This window comes from Scyliorhinus canicula, chromosome 1 (genome assembly GCF_902713615.1).
Source record: "Scyliorhinus canicula chromosome 1, sScyCan1.1, whole genome shotgun sequence".
NCBI lineage: Eukaryota > Metazoa > Chordata > Chondrichthyes > Carcharhiniformes > Scyliorhinidae > Scyliorhinus > Scyliorhinus canicula.
This window is the reverse complement of record NC_052146.1, coordinates 228947827-228969521: the sequence shown is the minus strand read 5'-3', so window position 1 is coordinate 228969521 and position 21695 is coordinate 228947827. Positions and strand designations below refer to the sequence as shown.

The window sequence follows — 21695 nt, the reverse complement described above, 5'->3', positions numbered from 1 at the left end:
TTCTGCTGATCATTCAACTTCTACTGCTAGCCCCCCTGTTAGCCAATATTGTAAATGATCCATTCTCTTCAGGTGTTGTTTGTCCCTCCATTAGATCTAGCTTCACCACCCTCTGTTCAAATCCAGGGGCTGGTTTAGCACAGTGGGTTAAACAGCTGGCTTGTAATGCAAACCGAGGCAGCAGCGCGGGTTCAATTCCTGTACCAGCCTCCCCGAACAGGCTTTTCACAGTAACTTCATTGAAGCCTACTTGTGATAATAGGCGATTATTATTATTATTAAATCCAACACTTGGCCCCACCATTGTTCAAACTACTATTCCATCTCCGACCTCACTTTCCAAAGTCTTTGAACATGTTAATGAAAGCAAAACACTGTGGATGCTGCAAATCTAGAAAACTCAGCAGATCTGGCAGCATCTAGAACATACAGTGCAGACGGAGGCCATTCGGCCCATCGAGTCAGCACCGACCCACTTAAGCCCCCACTTCCACCCTATCCCCATAACCCAATAACCCCATCTAACCGTTTTGGACATTAAGGGCAATTTAGCATGGCCAATCCACCCAACCTGCATGTCTTTGGACTAGGAGGAAACCAGAGAACCCGGAGGAAACCCACACAGACACGGGGAGAACGTGCAGACTCCGCACAGACAGTGACCCAGCGGGGGGGGGGGGGGGGATGCCATCCAACATTTTGAGTTCATATGAGCTTTTATATCCCTGAAGAAAAGTCATACGGACTTGAAATAACTGTTTTTCTCTCTCCAGAGGTGTAACCAGACCTGCATTACCAGCAGTTTTTATTTTTATAACCTCTCAAAGCCATACCCATCTTTCCTGGAAATCCATGTTTGAATCCTCCCAATCAGGTTACTGTCCCTGCTGCAGTTCCAAAATGGCTTCTATCAAAGTTACAATTGACCTCTCATGTGATTGTGACAAAGGTAAACCTTTCGCCCTCATCCTTCTTGACCTGACTGCAGACCTTGACAGGGTTGACTGCAACATCTTCCCGTACCTTTTCACTGTCATCCAACAGGCTGGGAGTATCACAGAAGTGTTACAGTGCAGGAAGAGGCCATTTGACCCATCGTATCTGCACTAGCTATCCAAATGAGCATCATGACTCAGTGCCATTTCACTATCTTTTCCCCATACCCCTGCACATTGTTTCTATTCAAGCAATCATCTAATGTGCGCAGCACGTCATAATCCAGGCCGTGCACCTGGCGGAAGAAATGTGTTGCCAGCGCACACCATCGTGGAGGAGGCTGAACGTAAGGGAATTGCTGTAGTGTCTTAAAACAGAAGGTCACCACCTGGGTTCAAAAGCGGGAGACTTAGAACCTCAGCAGTCTCTTGTCCCAGAAGAACTCTACAAGTATTCTCTGGATCCTTGTGACAAAGTCAGGGGGAGGAGTCATGAGCTGGTTTATGACGAGAACTCAACCCCTGTAAGACTGCAATCTGAGAAGTCCTGCCCAGCGTCTCAAGCGAGCAGCGACCTTGGCCTCCAGCTCCTGCCAGTTAGCCGGCCAGGATTCCTCAGCCAGGCAAAAATGGACCCCCAAATAGAGGAGGCTAGTCTGCTCTAGTGAAAGGCTCCTCTGGGAGGGGTCCATCTGCCACGGACCGACTAGGAGTCCGGTACACTTGGTCCAGTTGATCCTGCCAGAGGACACGGCGGAATACACAGCCTGGCACTCTCATACCCTAGTAATAATAATAATCTTTATTGTCACAAGTAGGCTTACATTTACATTGCAATGAAGTTAGTGTGAAAAAGCCCTGTCACCACATTCCGGTGCCTGTTTGGGTACACAGAGGGAGAATTCAGAAGGTCCAAATTACCTAACAGCACATCTTTCGGGACTTGTGGGAGGAAACCGAAGCACCCGGAGGAACCCCCAACAGACACACGGAGAACGTGCAGACTCCGCACAGACAGTGACCCAGCTGGGAATCTAACCTTGAATCCTGCCGCTGTGAAAGCAACAGTACTAGCTACTGTGCCACCCATCCTCTGCAGGTCAACAGCGGTGGTGAACATGAAGAGCACATCATCAGTGTATGCCGAGAGGACCACCCCAATGCCTGGCCTGCGCAGAAGCAGTCCCGACAACCTCCTCCACAGGAGGCACAGGAAAGACTCCACGCAAATAGAATAGAGGTGGCTAGACAGGGGCAGCCTGATGCACTCCTCTCCCAAGCGAAGGGACGCCGTCAAGGACCTGTAAACCTTAATGAGACAACTCTGCGGCAATGTACAGAAGTTGGATCCGGGTGACGAAATGCGTCCCAAACCCAAATGCTTGCAGAGTCCCGAATATATATTTGTGGGTTCTGACTCGTACAGTTTGCCATAAAAGCCCTTGAAGACCTCGTTAATCCTTGCGGAGCTCAGCACTGTGTTACCCCCCATCTCTAATTCCCCCAATCTCCTTGGCCGCCTCTCTCTTCCGTAGCTGATTCGCCAGCATCCTACTTGCCTTCTCCCCATACTCATACACTGCTCCCTGTACTTCCTCAACTGAGCCTCCGCCTTCCCCGTGGTAAAGCAAGTCAAACTCCGCCTGCAGGCTCCGGCGCTGCCTTCAACAACCCCTCCTCGGGGGATTCCGCATACCCCCTGTCCACCCTGAGTATCTTCTCCACCAATCTCTCCCTCTTCCATCCTATCCATCTTCTCTCTGTGGGCCCTGACCGAGAGTAGCTCCCCTCTGACAACAGTCTTCAGCGCCTCCCAGACCACACTCACCGAAACCTCCCTATTATTGATCGCGCACATAGCTTTGGGTACACCTCTGAACCCACCCACAGACTTCCTCATCCGCCAGTAGTCCCACGTCCATTCTCCACAGAGGGCGTTGGCCTCTCTCCTCCCTCAGCCCCACTCCACCCAGTGTGGGGCATGGTCCGAGATCGTAATGGCCGAATACTCCACCCCCTCCACTCTCGGGATTATCTCTCTACTTACCCACGAAAAAATCAATCCGCAGGCGCCTTGTGCACAGGGAGAAGAAGGAAAACCCCTTCGCCTTTGGCCTGGCAAATCTCCACGGATCCATTCCCCCCATCTGGTCCATGAACCCCCTCAGGACCTTGGCCGCTGCCGGCCTCTTACTCGACCTAGACCGATCCAGTGCCGGGTCCAGGACGGTATCCCCCCCATACATTACCAAACTGCGTGACTCCAGATCCGGAATCCTACTCAATATCCGCTTCATGAACCCTGCATTCGTCCCAGTTCGGAGCATACACATTCACTAGCACCACCCGGGCCCCCTGCAACCTGCCCTCACCATAACATATCGACCCTCTTTATCCACCACAATACTCGTCGCCTCAAATGCCACCCGCTTGCTCACCAAAATTACGACCCCCCTGTTCTTGCGCATCCACCCTGAGTGGAAAACCTGCCCCTCCCATCCTTTCCTCAGCCTGGTTTGATCCGTGATCTTCAGGTGCGTTTCATGTAGCATGGCTACGCCTGCCTTTAGGCCCCTTTAATTCATCAATCCCCCCTCAGTCAGCAGAGCAGCATCCCATCCCCCCCCTTAACCCACACCCCAGCATCTGCTTAATCCCCCTACATCCCACCCCCATTCCACTCCCGTAAGTCAGCTGACTCATGCTGACCCCCGGCACGCTCCACCTCCAATCCCCCTGTGGGTTCCCCTTACAAGGCTCCAACCCCCCCCCCCCCCCCCCCACCTAAGTGCGGGTAGGAGAGAGTCCCCCTCCCCCCCCCCCCCCTACACCCGTGTGAACAGAGAGAGAAAAACAAAACAAAGTACGTGCAGTCAAACCCCCCAGCGTCAGGTGCCACCCCCACCATTTCGCGGGTAAAACCGCGCTCCCTATCTGGGCCAACCCCACCTCCTGTGACGCAGCTCTTTCCAACTGCGACCGTCGCCCAGAGCCTCGAGGGCCCAGGTCAAAGGGCCACAAAAACACAAGAAATCACGGGGGGAAACTACCAACATAACATCGCCCCCCTCCTCCCTCCTCCAGCAACCCCCCACAACATACTGCAGTCCATAACTCGTGTCCAGCTTCTCATTCTTGATGAAAGTCCACGCCTCGTTCAGTGTGCCAAAATAGTGGTGCCGGTCCTGATATGTAACCCACAGCCTCGCCGGTTGTAACAGCCCGAACTTCACCTCCTTTCCGTGGAGGACCGCCTGGCCCGGTTGAATCCAGCACGCTTCTTGGCCAGCTCTGCACTCCAGGTCCTGATAATACGGATCTCGGTGTTCTCCCACCTGCTGCTCTGCTCCTTCTTCGCCTATCGCAGGACACACTCCTTGTCGGTGAAGCGGTGGAACCTTACCACCATAGCTCTCGGCGGCTCATTTGCCCTCGGCCCATCCAGCTCCAGGGGGCGTGGGAAAGCCCCTGCACCCATCAGCGTACCCAGCATCGTAGTCACATATGCCCCAGCATCCGACCCCTCCACGCCTTCAGGGAGACCCAGAATCTGCAGGTTCTGCCTCCTTGACCTATTGTCCAAGTCCTCCAGCTTCTCCTGCCATTTTTTGTGCAGCACCTCGTGCACCTCCACTCTCACCGCCAGGCCCAGGATCTTGTCCTCATTATCAGAGGCCTTCTGCTGCACCTCCTTGATCGCCGTCCCCTGCATCTTCTGGGTCTCCACCAGCCTTTCAATCGATGCCTTCATACTGGCCAGCATCTCCGCCTTTAAATCCGCAAAGCAGGTTCTTAAAAACTCCTGCTGCTCCCGTGACCACTGGGCCCACGCTGCCTGATCTCCGCCCGCCGCCATCTTACTTTCTCGCACCCGTTCTCCTCTCTTCTCCAAAGCCGCTTTTTTGACCACCCCACTCCTGGTCCACTCGATACAGCGCTGGGGGACCCTCACTGTTTCCTTCCCACACGGGGAATCGTCGTCAATGTTCCCCTGGAGCTCCTTAAAAGGGCCCAAAAGTCTGTTATCGGCAGAAGCTGCCGACCGTGCAACCTACCTAGGCATAGCCGCAACCGGAAGTCCGGTCGCCAGTTTTTAAGATGGTGGAAATCCCCCCTCTTTGCCAGAAAGGTAATAGTGGCCCTGAGCCACGAGAGGGGCATCTCTGTTGTTGCAATACTTTGCCCCATAAACCCCGCTTAGTCACTCCCCAGAACACCCTGACGATCTCCACGGTCAGCCCAGGGGTTTTGCCCATGAAAGGCTGTCGAGGGCGCCGGTCAGCTACCCCAGGCTTATAGAGGCCTCAAGCCTCCCAGCACCCTCTGGGCCGACCTGCGGCAGGTCCTCCAACAAAACTCTGCAAGCATCCTCGCTAGACAGATCCGGGGAGAAGAGGGGGTTGTAGAAGCTTTGAATTTGGGCCTTGACTTCCTCCGGAATTGAGACGAGGTACCCGTCGTTGGTCAGCAGCGAAAGGAGCTGCTGACAGACCCCGCACCTTTTTTCCAGTGAGTAGAAGACGGGGGGAGCCGTGGCCCATGTCCATAAGGATCTGGATCGACGAACTCACATACGCGCCGTGTGATCTGACAAGTTGCTGGCCCTGCAGCGTGCCCTTCTTCTCTTTGTACACCAGCTGCAGCGACGATTCCTCATCCAGCTGACCAAGATGTAACTCCAGGTTAAGCACCACCTCTTCCAACTCTTCGACCCTGAATTTCCGCCTCTTTGTTGACCCCCTGGCATACTTCTGACAGAGGTATGCATGTGAGTCTTGCCCACATCTCACCATAGCCTCAAGGAGGGGAAGCCTCCCAGAAACTACTAAACGAGCCAAGGAACCCCTCGTCCACCAGCGGCAGATTGTTAAACTGACTGTACGCGGAACGCGACTGGGCGCAAGATAGGACGAGCTCCACCCACACCATACGGTGGTCCGAGCACGGCACCAGCTGCACAAAGGCCGTCGGGACATGGGGCAGGTGCACCCTTGAAATGTAAAGGGGTCGATTCTGGACCTTCCGACCCCAAGCCTCACAAAGGTGAAGATGCTTAAGGGGCTGGTTTAGCTCACTCAGCTAAATTGCTGGCTTTTAAAGCAGACCAAGCAGGTCAGCAGCACAGTTCGATTCCCGTACCAGCCTCCCCGGACAGGCGCCGGAATGTGGCGACTAGGGGCTTTTCACAGTAACTTCATTGAAGCCTACTTGTGACAATAAGCGATTTTCATTTCATTTTCATGCTGGAGTGAGGATGGAGATTTCGCCAGATGTCCACCAAGTCCAAGAACCCGACTAGGTTCCTCAACACCACTTCACGAGAGGACCATAGGGTATCAAAGTGAAGTACCTCACGCCCCACTCACGGACAAAAAGGTGCAGCACTGGCTCCTTGACCCCCAAGATCTCTGGCTGAAAATGCAGGGCGAACAAGATAGCCACACAGCCTGAACGTGAGGTCAGGTGACTCATGCAGATTCCTCCCCCTCGCCACTCCAGGAGCCACGTGGCTTTTTCTCCCGGAATGGTGTGGGTTTCTTTCAGGAAGCATGCCACATACTTCCTGTCCCGGAGGACTGAGAAGTTCTGGAACCAGTGAGCACGTCCCTTCTGTCGTCGACGTTGAGGCTGGCTATGGTCACCTCCATGTCAGTAGTAAAGTGTTGCCTTCGCCATCACCTTTACAGTGCCCGGAGGGAGCAGAGGAGTGTAGGCCCCTTTGCTCCTTCAGGAGTCTGGTGAGGAAAGATTTGAGCCAGCGCTGCTCAGTTGCGTCCGCGTCTCCCACCTCTTTAACATAAATGCGGGAAGACCAGATGAGCAGCGCCATGTCCGACCACCGGTCGAGGGCTAGTTGCACTCGGTTTTGGAGACCGCGGTTTACATGCAGAAAATCCCAGAGTTCCACTCTTGGGGGATGAGGGGTGACTCGGTGTCGGGCACGAGGGAGTCCACGGCCTCTCTGCAGATGGTCTTAAAATCATCCCCGTGTCCCCTGCCGAGCAGCTGTCCTCCAGGCAATCGCCGTCTGGGACCGAGTCACATTGAGTGCGGCAGACGGCACAGTTCCACCAACCAGCCCTGCGTCTGCCTCGATTCCACCCTCAGGATCGTCGACAGATGGGTTCCTCGCAGGTTCCCCCTTGGGGTATCAGGCCAGAGGGAGGCAGCGGCTCAGATCCCCCTTCTCTTGCGACACCGGGCCACCGGATAGATTCAGGAACAGTTCTGGAAAAAGCTCCAGGATGGAGATGGGGGCGTCTGGCGTCGGAGGTTGGGGCGGAGAGGGGGGGGGGGCCCTCCTCGCCACCACTGCGCAATGGTCAGGGAGCTGCCACAGCCCACCGGCGTTGTAAAAACGAACGCCTCCGGGGTACAGAATTGCACCTGGTGGAACAAGCCGTGGTGGGGGGGGGGGGGGGGGGGGCCCACTCTCATCAGGCTCACCTGGCTTCTAGGCGTCTTGCTGGGGGGGGGGGGGCAACGACAGCTCAGGGGTCGAAACATGTTTCATCTTCTCTGTTTTCTTCCGGAAGCACGGTGTAATATCGAGGGGCTGCGGTGCCACCCTCTTTGCATCGGGGGGGGGGCATGATATTTTTGTCCCCTCCCTCCAATGAGTGGCGCCGCTTGCGGGGTGGCATGCGCCGAAGAAACCTCCATCCTTGCATCGCCCGCCCTTCCCTCAACACTCTGCTCCGAGTTCATGACTCTGGTGTCTTTCGCGCTGGCCTCGGATCGCACGCATCCCCCCCTGCTGACCCGTGGCAAAACGATGCCCGGCCCAGTACCCGATGCTGAGGCGTCAATGGGCCCGGGATGAGAAGGAGTGTCTGTGGTTCCAGGTGTATCAAGTTCTCTCGGCTGATGGGGTGGGGGTATCTGGAGCCGATCCGCGCCGTGCCTTCTATCGGGACTTGCAGCCTAGTGGATGCCCTCCCTCCTCCACGCTGGCAACTGATTTGCCAGTAGGCGCTAGCGTGCTGTTATCTTGCGGGGTTGGGGTGGAAACGTCAGTGGAGGGAAAGGAGAGGGGGCGGCGGTGCCAGCCGCAGCTGTCTTGGTTTCTGTGGCAGCTGTGGAGGAGGGACAATTCTTCTTCACATGCCCCATCTTCTTGCAGGCATGGTACCACACGCCTTCCGCAGACCAGAAAATGTGGAAGGTCTCCCCTAAATGAGAGACCTCAAATCCTTCCTCTAATACATCCTTGCGGAAAGGCGGTGACAGAAGGAGTAGATGTGCCTGAGGGGGCGTCCTTCAGGCCGAGAGAGAGCGGCGCCACCTCCAACGAACCTCCCCCAGTAGTTGGAGGTGGGGAAGGAGGAGCTCTGTAGGGAGGTAGGGCGTGACATTGGACAATATGACCCTCTCGACGGTGGCCTCAAGAGGATCCACCGCCACGTAGGTTACACCCACCATGAGCCCCTTTTCAAAGGCGAGGTGGACCGCCCTCTCAGCCCTCAGGAAGAACACAATCTTCCCACGCATGCGAGAGGCGGCCACAATGACCGAGGGGCCGGCCACCCTGGCCACGACGCAAACTCACGCCTCTGGTGACAGGGTGAGCATAGCACATAACACCCAGCTTTCGGGTCAGCAACCGGAAAGGTGGCGGCCACAGGAGTAATGGAGGTTGAAGAAGCCATCACCCTCGCATAGGTGACTTTGGATGGCCCCGCCACCAGTGTAGGTCGGTGTAGGTGGGAGTGGCCACCAGGGCACGTGCCATGCCCACCACAATGTGGGCCCTGTCGTGTTTGCGAGCTTAAAATAGAAGGGGGGGCTGGGCAGCACGGTGGCCTAGTGGTTAGCACAACCGCCTCACGGCGCTGAGGTCCCAGGTTCGATCCCGGCTCTGGGTCACTGTCCGTGTGGAGTTTGCACATTCTCCCCGTGTCTGCGTGGGTTTCGCCCCCACAACCCAAAAATGTGCAGAGTAGGTGGATTGGCCACGCTAAATTGCCCCTTAATTAGAAAAAATAATTGGGTAATCTAAATTTAAAAAAAAAAAAAAAAATAGAAGGGGGGGGTGCAGGGGAGGGGAGTTTGGGGAAGAGCGAGGTGGAATAATGAACTCTCTCCCAAGAAGGTATCCAGAGGAACAGGAAAGGAAGGAAGAGAGAGCAAGGGAGGCAGCGAGAAAAGGAGGATATATCCACAGGAGGGTGGGACACCGTAGATGGGCTGGTGCCAGAAGTGGAAGTCTCATGTACAGCTGGAGGGTGGGAGGATAGGGGAACAAAGCCAGATCTTCAGCCTTGGAGGGGTGGCCCAGCACACACACAGTCCTTACTCCTAGGACAACCACACTGTCGTAAGTAGTTGGGTGAGGTCTTCAGCCTGTGAAGAGCGCAGCAAAACCAGTTTGTGCTCCCCACCCTGGAATGACCACACTGAAGAATCAGACGTCCTCCCCACCTAAAGAAGCCGCTGGTAGCGAGCGGGTCTGCAACCCAGGAGGGGTTCAGCAATCACACTGTCTCCTGGATCTCCCTGTCCTGACTTTGTCCTTGCTGGATGCAGTCGTCGAGGGATGGGACGGCCGGGCCAGGCAGGGCCTTAAGCCCAGGAGGGCCCAACAGACAAGTCGTTCAAAGGGCTGTGCTCCCACCTTGTTGTTAAAAGTTGCCTACTTCCTGTCCTCTCTTCCTCCTCCCCTCCTCTCTTCAGGCCGCTCAGCAGCAAACAGCACGTCTGGTGGATCCCCCGTCCTGGCTTCGTCCTTGCTGGAGGCAGATGTTAATGGACTCGCAAAGCTTTGACAAAGGGTCATCTGGACTTGAAACGTGAGCTCTTTTCTCTCCTTACAGATGCTGCCAGACCTGCTGAGATTTTCCAGCATTTTCCTTTTGGTTTTGGTATTCCAGTAACCGCAGTAAATTTGCTTTTATCCAGTGTCCATTTGAAGCTCTACACTGTTCACGGTTACAGTACTTCCAAGTTTTGTGTCATCCGCAAACTTTGAAATTGTCCCCTGCACACCATGATCTGGATCATTAATTTATATCAGGAAACCAAGGGTCCCAATACTGACCTCTGGGGAATGAATACCACTACAAACCTTCCCCAGCCTGAAAATATTAATTGACCATTTCTCTCTGCTTCCGATTATTCAGCCAATTTTGCAATCATGTTGCTACTGTCAATTTTATTCCATGAGCTATGAATTTCTCACAAGTCTATTGTGCGGCACTGTTTTGATCACCTAAAAATCCATATGCACCACATCAATAGCATTGCCCTCATCAACCTTTCTGTTACCTCCCCAAAAACCCCAGGTTAGTAAAACACAATTACCCCTTTAGAAATCCATATCGGCTCTTCCTAATCAAACCACATTTTTCCATGTAATCACTAAATCAACCTGAATAATTGTTTCTTGAAGCTTGCCCACTGATGTTAAATGCTGTTAAACTGACTGGCTTGTAATTGCTGAGGCTATCCCTACAATCATTTTTGAACAAGGAAGTACATAACATTTCCAATTTTCCAGTCCTCTGGCACCTTCCAGAATAAAGAGAAGACTGGAAGATTTTGGCTAGCGCCTCCTGCAATTTCCATTCTCACTTCCTTCAATATGCTTTGATGCACGCAACGCTCAGCCTGACGCAACTAAAAGTGTTACATAGAGCCCACTAACAAGAACCCGTATGAGTAGGTTCTTCCCGGAGGTGGAGGATAGGTGAACGGTGCCAAGGAGGCCTGGCCAACCCGCCCACATGTTCTGGTCTTGCCCCAGACTTGTGGAGTACTGGACAGCCTTCTTCGAGGCAATGTCCAAAGTGGTGGGGGTGAGGGTGGAGCCATGCCCAAAGTGGCGGTCTTCGGGGTTTCAGACCAGCCAGATCTATTCCTGGGGAGTAGGGCAGCCACCTTTGCCTTTACCTCCCTGATCGTCCTCCGTAGAATCCTGTTTGGCTGGCGGTCAGCAGCACCACCCAAAGCTGCAGACTGGCTGTCCGACCCTCTCGGAATCTCTCCAAATGGAGAAAATCAAATTCGCCATCCAAGGGTCAGGCAACGGCTTCCACAGAACGTGGGAGCCATTCACCCAATTGTTCCGGACTGTTTGTGGCAAACAAACAAGCAGAAGAATAGCCAGGTAGCCAAGAATCAGGGAAAAGTAGCCAAAGCATGAGGGGGAGAGATAGACCGGCGGGAAAGGGGGGGGGGCAGCTAAATCTAAGAGGAAGGAAAGGTGAACCACAGGGGGGGGGTGAGGAGGGACGGGGTGGGTACGGGGGAAAGAGGGAAGAGACAGGAACAATAGAGGAGAGCCAGGGTGGTTGGGGGGGGGGGGGGGGGGGGGAGGCAGGGAACGTTAACAAACTTGGCATCCACAGGAACAGAGAAAAAGGAGAAACAGGCAGAAGACGGGAGGGCCGGCGAAGCGGACCAGTTGAGCACAAGACGACAACGCAGCAAAATCCGTCCAGAAGAAGCAAGGGGCAACACCAGCACAGACCCATTCAAGGATTGCCCTCCGTAATTGTCTCTCCGGCACCCAAATGTATATCTCCCCCATTCCCCCCCCCCCCCCCCCCCCCCCCCAAACAGATGCCTACTTATGTGTGTAAATAATTTTGGCAAGTAGTTACAGGTTGCTGCTGTTGGGCGGGTGTGCATTAGTACCTTACCAGTGTTCCATTTGATTTAGTATCTCTCGTGTTATTACTTTATTTTTCTCTCCCTTTGTGAATTGTTGTGTATATGCCCTTCTATTATATCCTGTGTACATAACGGCAAATATACTTTGTTCAAAAACCAATAACAAACATTTATTTAAAAAAAGTCTTGATGCATCTCAACTGGTCCGGTGCCTTGTCATCTTTCAGTACCGACAGTCTATTCAACACTTTCTCCTTATTAATTTTGAACCCTTCAAGGGACAGAGTTTCCTTATCTGTCACTATGGTCCTGGGAAGTAACTACCTCCTCAGTAAAGATGAATGAAAGGGATTCATTTAATACCTCAGCCATGACCCTGGCCTCAATGTGTAAATTCTCTTTTAGGCTCTAATCCTTTTGCCACTCTGTTACTATTTATGTGACTTTGTGATTCCTAATTTTTCTTTGCTTCTTGAATGTGCTTTTCACCTCCCCTCTGAATCTTCGTATTCCTCTGGTTCTTAATTGTATTTTCTACCTGACACCTGTAATAAGCACACCTTTTTCTTCTTTCTTAATTTCTGTCTCCTTTTCATCCAGGGAGTTTCACCTGGTTCAATGTTTTATCTATCTAACCATAACCAGTGAATCACTTCCAATGTTTTTTCTTTGTGCTCTCACACTATAGTTCTGATGTTCGCCAAGGTTCTATCCTTGATCCCCTCCTATTTCTCATCTATATGATGCACTCAATGAACATCATTGTAAAGTGCAACATAAATTTCCACATGTACCCTGACGACACTCAGATCTGCCTCACCACCACTTCCGTCGACAATGCCATTGTAATTTCTATGTTGAAAGGTTTCATAAATTGAAGGAGGAAATGCTATTTTTCTTGTTTTGGGAGTCATGGAGAAGGCACCATGAAATTAAAATGCTCACTGAAAATGAGGAGAGAGGCAGCACGGTGGCGCAGTGATTAGAACTGCTGCCTCATAGCGCTGAGGACCCGGGTTTGATCCCGGCCCCAGGTCACTGTCCGTGTGTAGTTTACATATTCTCCCTCTGGTTGCGTGGGTCTTACCCCCACAACAATGTGCAAACTTCACACAGGCAGTGACCTAGGGCCGAATATGCCCAGGTCCTCAGTGCTATAGGCAGCAGTGCTAAAGGCTGTGCCGCCCTTGCAATGTATCCCTCTCAAATGCAATTGCAATCCTTCCTGAAATGTGGTGACTAGAACTTAACAGTACTCAGCCGCAGTCTAACTAGTGTTTTATACAGTTCTAGCCGAAACCCCTCTGCTCTTATATTCTATCCCTCAGCTAATAAAGAAGTATGGGGGCATCATTTAAAAATAAGGTGTCTCCCATTAAGACAGAGATAAGGAGAATTTATTTTATTTCAAAGAGCCATGAGTCTGTGGAATTCTCTTCTCAGATAGTGGACGCAGGGTTGTTGAATATTTTTAAGACTGAGTTAGATAGATACTTCATTGACAAGGGAATCAAAGGGTGTTGGGGATAGAGAGGGAAGTGGGTTATGCCACAATCAGATCAGCCATTATCTTATCAAATGGTAGAGCAGGCTCAAGAGACCAAATGGTCAAACCTGCTTCTAGTTCTTATGTAAGTATCCCACTCGCTTAGTTAACCACTTTGCCTACTTGTCCTGGTATGTTCAGAGATCTGTGAATATGCCCTGTGTTCCTCTACACTTCTCTGTATTGTACGAAATCCTCCACAGGAAAGGAAGGGAGTGAGGAACTCAGGAAAATTGCATTCAGCAGGGATCTGTTGGAGCAGCAGGCTGACATATCCCCAGATCCTGATGGATTTCATCCTCATTTTAAAAGAATGGCTAGTTTGATAGTTGATGCATGGTTTTAACTAAATTACCTGGATTTGGGGAAGGTGCCATTAGATTGGAAAATAGAAAATGTAACTCCTTAATTCAAAATGGAGGGATACAGAAAGAAAACTACAGGTCAGTTAACTTAACATCTGTCATAAGCAAAATGTCAGAAACTATTATTCAGGGTGTTATGGCAGAGCACTTGGAAGAACTCAAGGCAATCAGGCAGAGTCAACTTGGTATTGTGAAAGGGAAATCATATATTTTTTTAATTCCAATTAAAGTGGCAATTTAGCGTGGCTAATCCACCCACCCTGCACATCTTTGAGATTCAGGAGGGGATGCCAGCAACATTCTAACGAGTGCATAGCCAATTGGAGGAATCCCAAAGGCTACGGACGCAGGAAATGATGCCAACAATTTTGTGGCACTGAGGCCAACACTGCAGTGGAAAGCCTGCAGCACGAGTTCACTTTTGAGTGGTGGTCTCCAAGGCATGGTTCAGTCTGTGATGACCATGGCTGAAGGTCTCGACATCATGTCCCAGTTGCTGAGGGACATGTTCCATACGCAGGTGGACATTGCCGAGGCACTGTAGAGCGTGGTCCAGTCTTTGAGGAGCATCACTGAGGGCGTCGACACCATGGTGCAGACAACGGGGAGGCATAAGGACTCCGATGATGCAGAGGCCTCTGGTGCTCACTCCAGCTGCCCTCCATCCCCTGGAGACCCCCAGGGCCCTATGAGCACAGTCAGGGAGGAGGAAGCACTAGAGGGCACCTGGGGTCTGCCACCAAAGAGATGAGGGTGGTCTGCAGTTCTTCTGAATCCCCCCACCGGCGCAGTTCAAGGGCAGCGGGCAGAATTATCTGCCTCCCTCCCTTCTTAAAACAGGGGTGCTACATTAGCCATTTTCCAGAACTCATGGACCCTCTCTGCCTCCATGATTCCTGAAAGATCACCGCCAGTGCCTCTACAATGTCCTCCACAATCTCATTCGGAACCCTGGGGTGTAGTCCATCTGGTCCAGGTTATTTATTCACCTCCAGATCTTTCAGCTTCCCCAGCACTTCTCCTTGATGATGGCCACTATGCTCACCCTCTGCCCCTAATGCTTTAAGTTCCAGTATACCATTGGTTCCTTCCACCACAAAGACTGATTCAAAGTACTTATTCATTCCTGTGCCATTTCTTTGTTTCTCATTGCCACTGTTAAAATGCACCAACACAGCAGTTAGTTTGCGAGCAGGAACATCCCACAAACAGCAATGGAGTAAAGTAATAAATAATTAGGTTTCTTTTTGGTAAGATTTCAGTGACAAATATTAGCCTGGAGAACCTCTCTACTCTTCTTAGAATAGGAGACTGGGATTTTTTACATCCATCTAAGATGGCATATAGGACTTTTACATCTCATCCAAATATATCGCTTTGGCAATTGGTCATCCTTCAATCTCCTACTTCTCCAGGTAGTTTGGATGGGGCCGTTTTTATCCAGTAAATGCAGGAGGGTTTCCTCACACAATATGTGGATAGACCGACAAGAGGCGGGGCCACATTGGATTTGGTACTGGGTAATGAACCGGGCCAAGTGTTAGATTTGGTTGTGGGAGAGCACTTTGGAAATAGTGACACAATTCGGTGACTTTCACTATAGCAATGGAGAGGGATAGGAACATACGGCATGGCAAGGTTTATAATTGGGCGAAGGGTAATTATGATGCGATTAGGTAAGAATTGGGGAGCATAAGATGGAAACAGTAACTGTCAGGGATAGGCACAATTGAGATATGGGAGCTTGTTCAAGGAGCAAATACTGCGTGTCCTTGATATGTATGTCCCTGTCAGGCAGGGAGTAAATGGTCGAGTGAGTGAACCATGGTTTACAAAAGAGGTTGAATGTCTTGTCAAGAGGAAGAAGGGGGCTTATGTAAGGATGAGAAAACGAGGTTCAGTTTAGGGCACCTGAGAGACAAGATAGCTAGGATGGAGCTCAAGAAAGGGCTTAGGAGAGCTAGGAGGGGGGCATGAGAAGTCCTTGGCGGGTAGGATCAAGGAAAATCCCAAGGCTTTTTTCACTTATGTGAGGAATAAAAGAATGACCAAGGTGAAGTTAGGGCCAGTCAAGGACAGTAGTGGGAACGTGTGCATGGTGTCTGAAGATATAGGAGAAGCCCTAAATGAATGCTTTTCTTCAGTGTCCCAAAGGAGAGGGGCATGTTGTTGAGGAGGATAGTGCAATACAGGCTGGTAGGCTGGAGGAGGTAGATATCCGGAAGGAAGATGTGTTAGAAATTTTGAGAAGCCTGAGGATAGATAAGTCCCCTGGGCCTGATGGGATATATCGTAGGATTCTTTGGGAGGCGAGGGATGAGATTGCAGAGCCTCTGGGTTTGATCTTTATGTCCTCACTGTCTACAGTAATAGTGCCAGAGGACTGGAGAAAGGTGAATGTTGTTCCCTTGTTCAAGAAAGGGAATAGGTATAACCCTGGGAATTATAGGCCAGTTAGTCTCACTTCGGTCATAGGTAAATTATTGGAAAAGGTTCTGAGAGATAGGATTTATGATCATTTGGAAAGATATAGCTTAATCCAGGATAGTCAGCACGGATTTGTGAGGGGAAGTCTTGCCTCAGAAGTTTGACTGTATTCTTTGAGGAGGCAACTAAGTAAAGAGATAAAGGTAGAGCAGTTGATGTCGTATACATGGATTTAGTAAGGCGTTGGTAAGGCGCCCCATGGCGGCTCATGCAGAAAGTAAGGAGGCATGGCATAGAGGGAAATTTGGCCGATTGGGGTCAGTAACTGGCTATCACATAGAAGACAGAGGGTGGTGGTAGATGGTAAATTTTCATCCTGGAGCCCAGTCACCAGCGGTGTACCACAGGGATCAGTGCTGGGGTCCTCTGCTATTTGTGATTTTTATCAATGACTTGGATGATGGAGTTGAAGGTTGGGTTAGTAAATCTGCTGATGATACCAAGATTGGTGGAGTAGTGGATAATGTGGAGGATGTTGTAGGCTTCAAAGAGACATTGATAGGATGCAGAGCTGGGCTGAAAAATGGCAGATGGAGTTTAACCCTGATAAGTGTGCGGTGATTAATTTGGTAGGACAATTTGAATGCGGATTACAGGGTTAACGACAGGGTTCTGAAGAATGGGGAAGAGCAGAGAGATCTCGGAGTTCATGTCCATAGATCTCTGAAAGTTGCCACCCAAGTGGATAGAGCCGTGAAGAAAGCCTATAGTGTGTCAGCATTTATTAACAGGGGGATTGAGTTTAAGAGCCGTGAGGTTATGCTGCAACTGTACAAGACCTTGGTTCGACCACATTTAGAGTATTGTGTGCAGTTCTGGTCACCTCATTATCGAAAGGATGTGGAAGCGTTGGAAAGGGTGCAAAGGAGATTTACCAGGATGCTGCCTGGATTGGAGGGTAGATCTTATGAGGAAAGGTTGAGGGAGCTAGGGCTTTTCTCATTGGAGCGAAGGAGGATGAGAGGTGACTTAATTGAGGTGTATAGATGATGAGAGGGATAGATAGAGTGGACGTTCAGCGACTTTTTCTTCAGGTGGTTGTAGCTGTTACAAGGGGGCATAACTATAAGGTTCACGGTGGAAGATATAGGAGGGATGTCAGAGGTAGGTTCTTTAGTCAAAGAGTGGTTGGGGCATGGAACGCACTCCCAGCTATGGTAGTGGAGTCGGACACTTTAGGAACTTTCAAGCGGTTATTGGATATGCATACGGAGTGCACTAGAATGATTGGGAGTAGGTTGATTTGATCTTAGTTTCAGACTAGTTTGGCACAACATCGTGGGCCGAAGGGCCTGTACTGTGCTGTACAGTACTATGTTCTATAGCGTCATTGATTATTTGAGGAGCCCCAAACCATGCCTGTGCTATAGTTTTACCATGGGCAGGGCCAGGAGGCAGGTCCCGAGTCTACCTCAGCAGGACTGCATTATTCTGAAACACATGCTAGCCAACTGAGCTACCCAGCCTCCCAACATTCTTCAGTGCTACCCTGAACTGCTGACCTAGATTATATACTGAAGTCCTGGAGTGGGGCTCCTAACTCAGACAAGAGTGTTGGCACAGAACCAAAGTGGCATCTAAATTTAGTAATAAGTCTACAATATAATGCGACTTCCGGCGGTGGCCATGGAGTGAGTGGTCGCACATTTGGTGGACCTGCTCGTGGCGCTGTTTTTGGACCCTTTCCCTGGCTAATGGGTGGATTTGTTGAAAAAAGGTGCAGGAGTGGTGTAAGGAGAGGGTGTGCCACCGGTGGATGGATTTGTGGACCAGGAATGGTTTTAAAAGAAAGGAGCAGTCGTGCGAACCTGTACCTGTGACACAGTGAAAGATGGCGGAGGGTAAGGGTCCAGCCCCAACGTCTTAGTGGTCGATGGAGCAGCTGGTGGACTTCTTGAATGAGAAGTTCACCCAGCAGAGGAAGGAGACTTTGGAGGATCAAGCAAGGACGGTAGACCCGATTAAGGCAGGGATCGACCGCCTGGAAATGAGGCTGGAAGCTCAGAGCCAGGTGATCCAGAAGGTGGAGAAGTCGGTGGGGGAGCACGAGGAGCAGCTCACCTCGATGGCGGCCGAGTTGGGTATGATGCGTGATACTCAGGCGACTGCAGGAGAAGATGGAGGATTTGGAGAACTGGTCCTGGAGGCAGAATCTGAGGTTCGTGGGGCTGCCGGAGGGCAGCGAGGGAGCGGAAACTGGCTCAGACATTCGAGGAGTTGCTGGGAGAGGGGGCCTTTGAACGGCCCTTGGAGGTGGACTGGGCGCACAGGGTGCTGATGAAGAAGCCGCATGTCACACATGTCAAGTGATAGGAAACCTCAAGCAGTGATAAAACCAGTGCCCTTGATACCCATTCCAGCATTTGAGGAACCTTTTACAAGGGTCCTAATTGATTGCGTAGGACCACCTCCTAAAACAAAAAGTGGGAATCAATATCTTTTGACTATAATGGATGTGTCTACTAGATTTCCAGAGGCCATTCCAGTACGTAATATTACAGCTAAAAAGGAAGAGTTACGTAATTCTTTACCAGATATGGACTACCCACAGAAATACAATCGGATCAAGGATCGAATTTTACCTCAAGGTTATTCAAAGAGGTTATGGATAGCTGAGGAATAAAACAATTTAAATCAACTGTGTACCATCCAGAATTGCAGGGAGCTTTAGAAAGGTGGCATCAGACATTAAAGACAATGTTGAGGGTTTATTGTCACGATTATCCAGAGGATTGGGATAAAGGAATTCCATTTGTACTGTTTGCAATTAGGGATGCACCAAATGAGTCAATCAAATTCAGTCCTTTTGAATTAATTTTTGGTCATGAGGTAAGAGGACCACTTAAATTGATTAAGGAAAAATTGGTGAGTGAGAAATCAGAACTTACATTATTGGATTATGTGTCAAATTTTAGGGAACGATTAAATAGAGCAGGTGAATTGGCTAGACAACATTTAAAAGTTGCACACAATGTGATGAAATGGGTAGCGGACAAGAAATCCAAAGTTTGTAGTTTTGCCAGTGGAGATAGAGTTTTAGTGTTGTTACCAGTGGTAGGTGAACCTTTAAAAGCAAGATTTTGTGGACCTTATCAGATTGAAAGGAAATTAAGTGAGGTGAATTATGTGGCAAAAACGCCAGATAGAAGGAAAACTCACCGAGTGTGTCATGTGAATATGCTTAAAAGATACTTTGAAAGGGAAGGAGAGCAAAAGGAGGAGATTTTAATGATTCTAACTCAAAGTGATGAACTAAATCCAAATGACTGTGACTTTGACATACCTCAAATTAAATTGGAAAGTGAGGATGTTCGTAAAAATTGGGATAAATTGTTGAGTTACCTTCCTGAGGAAAAACGGACTGACCTGAAAGAGTTATTGATATCACTTGGGCAAGTTTATAGAGATAAATTGGGAAGTACTAAAATGGCTATACATGATGTAGATGTGGGAAATGCTGTTCCAATCAAACACCATCCATACAGACTTGACCCTTTAAAATTGGCACAGGTTAACAAAGAGATTGAGAGTATGCTTTAAAATGGCTTAATTGAAGTGGGTTGCAGCCAATGGAGCTTACCCATAGTGATGAACCTAAACCAGACGGTACCTAACAGTTGTGTATGGACTATAGAAAGGTTAATGCAGTTACAAGAACAGACTCTTATCCTATTCCACATTTGGAGGATTGCAATGAGAAAGTGGGACAATCAGCTTTTATTTCCAAACTGGATTTACTTAAAGGTTACTGCCAGGTATCTTTATCCGAAAGGGGGAAGGAGATTTCAGCTTTTGTGATTCCAGATAGTACGTACCAATTCAAAGCTATGCCATTTGGCATGAAAAACGCCCCAGCCATATTTCAACGGTTAACTAACAAAGTTGTTTCAGGATTACCCAATTGTGCGGTATACATCGACGATGTGGTAATTTTCAGCCAGACATGGAAAGAACATTTAAAACATTTAACAAAGTCGATGGAGTTATTCGATCGACTTCAGGAGGCAGATTTGGTGGTAAACCTAGCCAAAAGTGAATTTGGAAAAGCCCAAGTCACTTTCCTTGGCCATACAATTGGACAGCGTCGAATGGTCACATGGGATGTAAAACCAACCGTCATTGAGGAGTTTCCGATACCCTCAAGGTGAAGGGAATTAGTGCGATTTCTTGGCATGAGTGGATTTGATCGAACATTTGTGCAAAATGTTTGTAGCGTGGTTACTGCACTGATGGACTTGCTGAAGAAACATCGAAAATGTCAGTGGACAGCGGACTTTCAAAAAAAATTTGACTGCCTGAAAGTTGTGATAACCAATGCTCCTCTGTTGGAGAATTACAAGGGACTCTGTGATCAGATATAACTAAAGTATCTGACTTTAAAGAGAAATGCTGAGGCGTAGAGAAATGGATGGATTGTGCAGAGACCTTCTTGTTCAAAGAGACTGTCAATCGAGAGGGATTCCAGTTGGAGGAAGTAGGAAAAAAATGGACTATATTATTATACCTGTTTGTGAGTGTTGTGTTTTGAAACCAAAACGTATATTTACTGTGTGCATTTCTTAAAGGATAGTGAAAAGGTGAAAAATGAAACCATCTTGAAGTTGATGGTTTATTTTTTTCTTGGGGGGAGGTGTCATGTGAGAGTACCTTTAAGAAATGGGTGTTTATAAAGGGTGTGTATATAAATATCTGTAGTGAAAGTACCTTTAAGAAATGGGTGTTTATTACTGCAGTGATGTCAGAGAGTGGGTGGAGCTGGGCTGTCTGTCATCTTTTTACTTTCACTTTATGCTTTTGCTGCAGGGTGGGTTTGGTTTCATTTTAGTTCTGGAGAAGCTGAAATCACAGCAGGATGTGTGTGAATCTCTGCAAGCTTATGAATGTTCATTTGGGATTTTCAAAGTGGTAACTGCTCTCAGTAGTGAATTTAAACCTGATCTTTGTGTTAAAATGGTCTTCTGTCTTCTGAATGTTGTTTGGCAATTTATTAAGGATTACCTGGGGTTGTATTTGAATTGATGGTTGCTAAGATGTTCACTGTATATTTTAAAAAGGTTAACTTGAGTTATTTTGCTTTAAAAAATACTTTTCCATTTCTGCTGTACCACACCTGTAGAGTGGGCCGTGTGCTCCCCATACCACAATCTATTGAAAGTTGTGGGTCAGGTGAACTCCATGATACACTTTGGGGTTCTCTAAACCCTGGCCCATAACACCTTCATCAGGTGAGTGCCCTCTTTAAGTGGGTAAAATTTGGAATGCTGTACCCGGCTCGCCTTTGGGTGACCTGCAATGGCTGGGAACTTTATTTTGGTACGCCGGAGGAAGCGATGGAGTTTGTGAGGAACAATGAACTGGCAGGAGAAGGAGGACATTGAATTTTGGAGGAGATGTTCGTTTTTATTCCTTTGGGGGTTTTTTTTTGGGGGGGGGGGCACTGTGCTGTGTCTTGCTGTGGGAATGGGTGGTTGCTCTTCTGTTTGTTTTGGGGTTTTGAATGTTGGTGTTGTTGTTTGCACCAGAATAGTGGTTGAGCAAGGGGAGGACTCAGTGGGGGTAGGATGCTAGGCGCCATGAGCAGGGGCTGCCAGGCTAGCTGGACAGGCAAGTGATTAGAGTGTTGATGGGGGTTGGGATAATTATTTTGTTGGTGGGAGGGGACTGCTGACGGGGATGGGGCTTTTGAAATGTGATATGGGGAGGGTCGATGACAGTGGACATCCATGGGTGGGCCTGAGGGGGTGCGGGACG

At 49.6% G+C, this 21695-nt stretch overlaps 1 protein-coding gene across 2 annotated transcripts in view; it reads left to right on the top strand.

The window, feature by feature from the left end:
• Positions 1–21695, top strand: part of si:ch211-63b16.4 (kinesin-like protein klp-20) — a 277118-nt gene that overhangs the window by 787 nt on the left and 254636 nt on the right. The gene's annotated exons all lie outside the window — the stretch shown is intronic.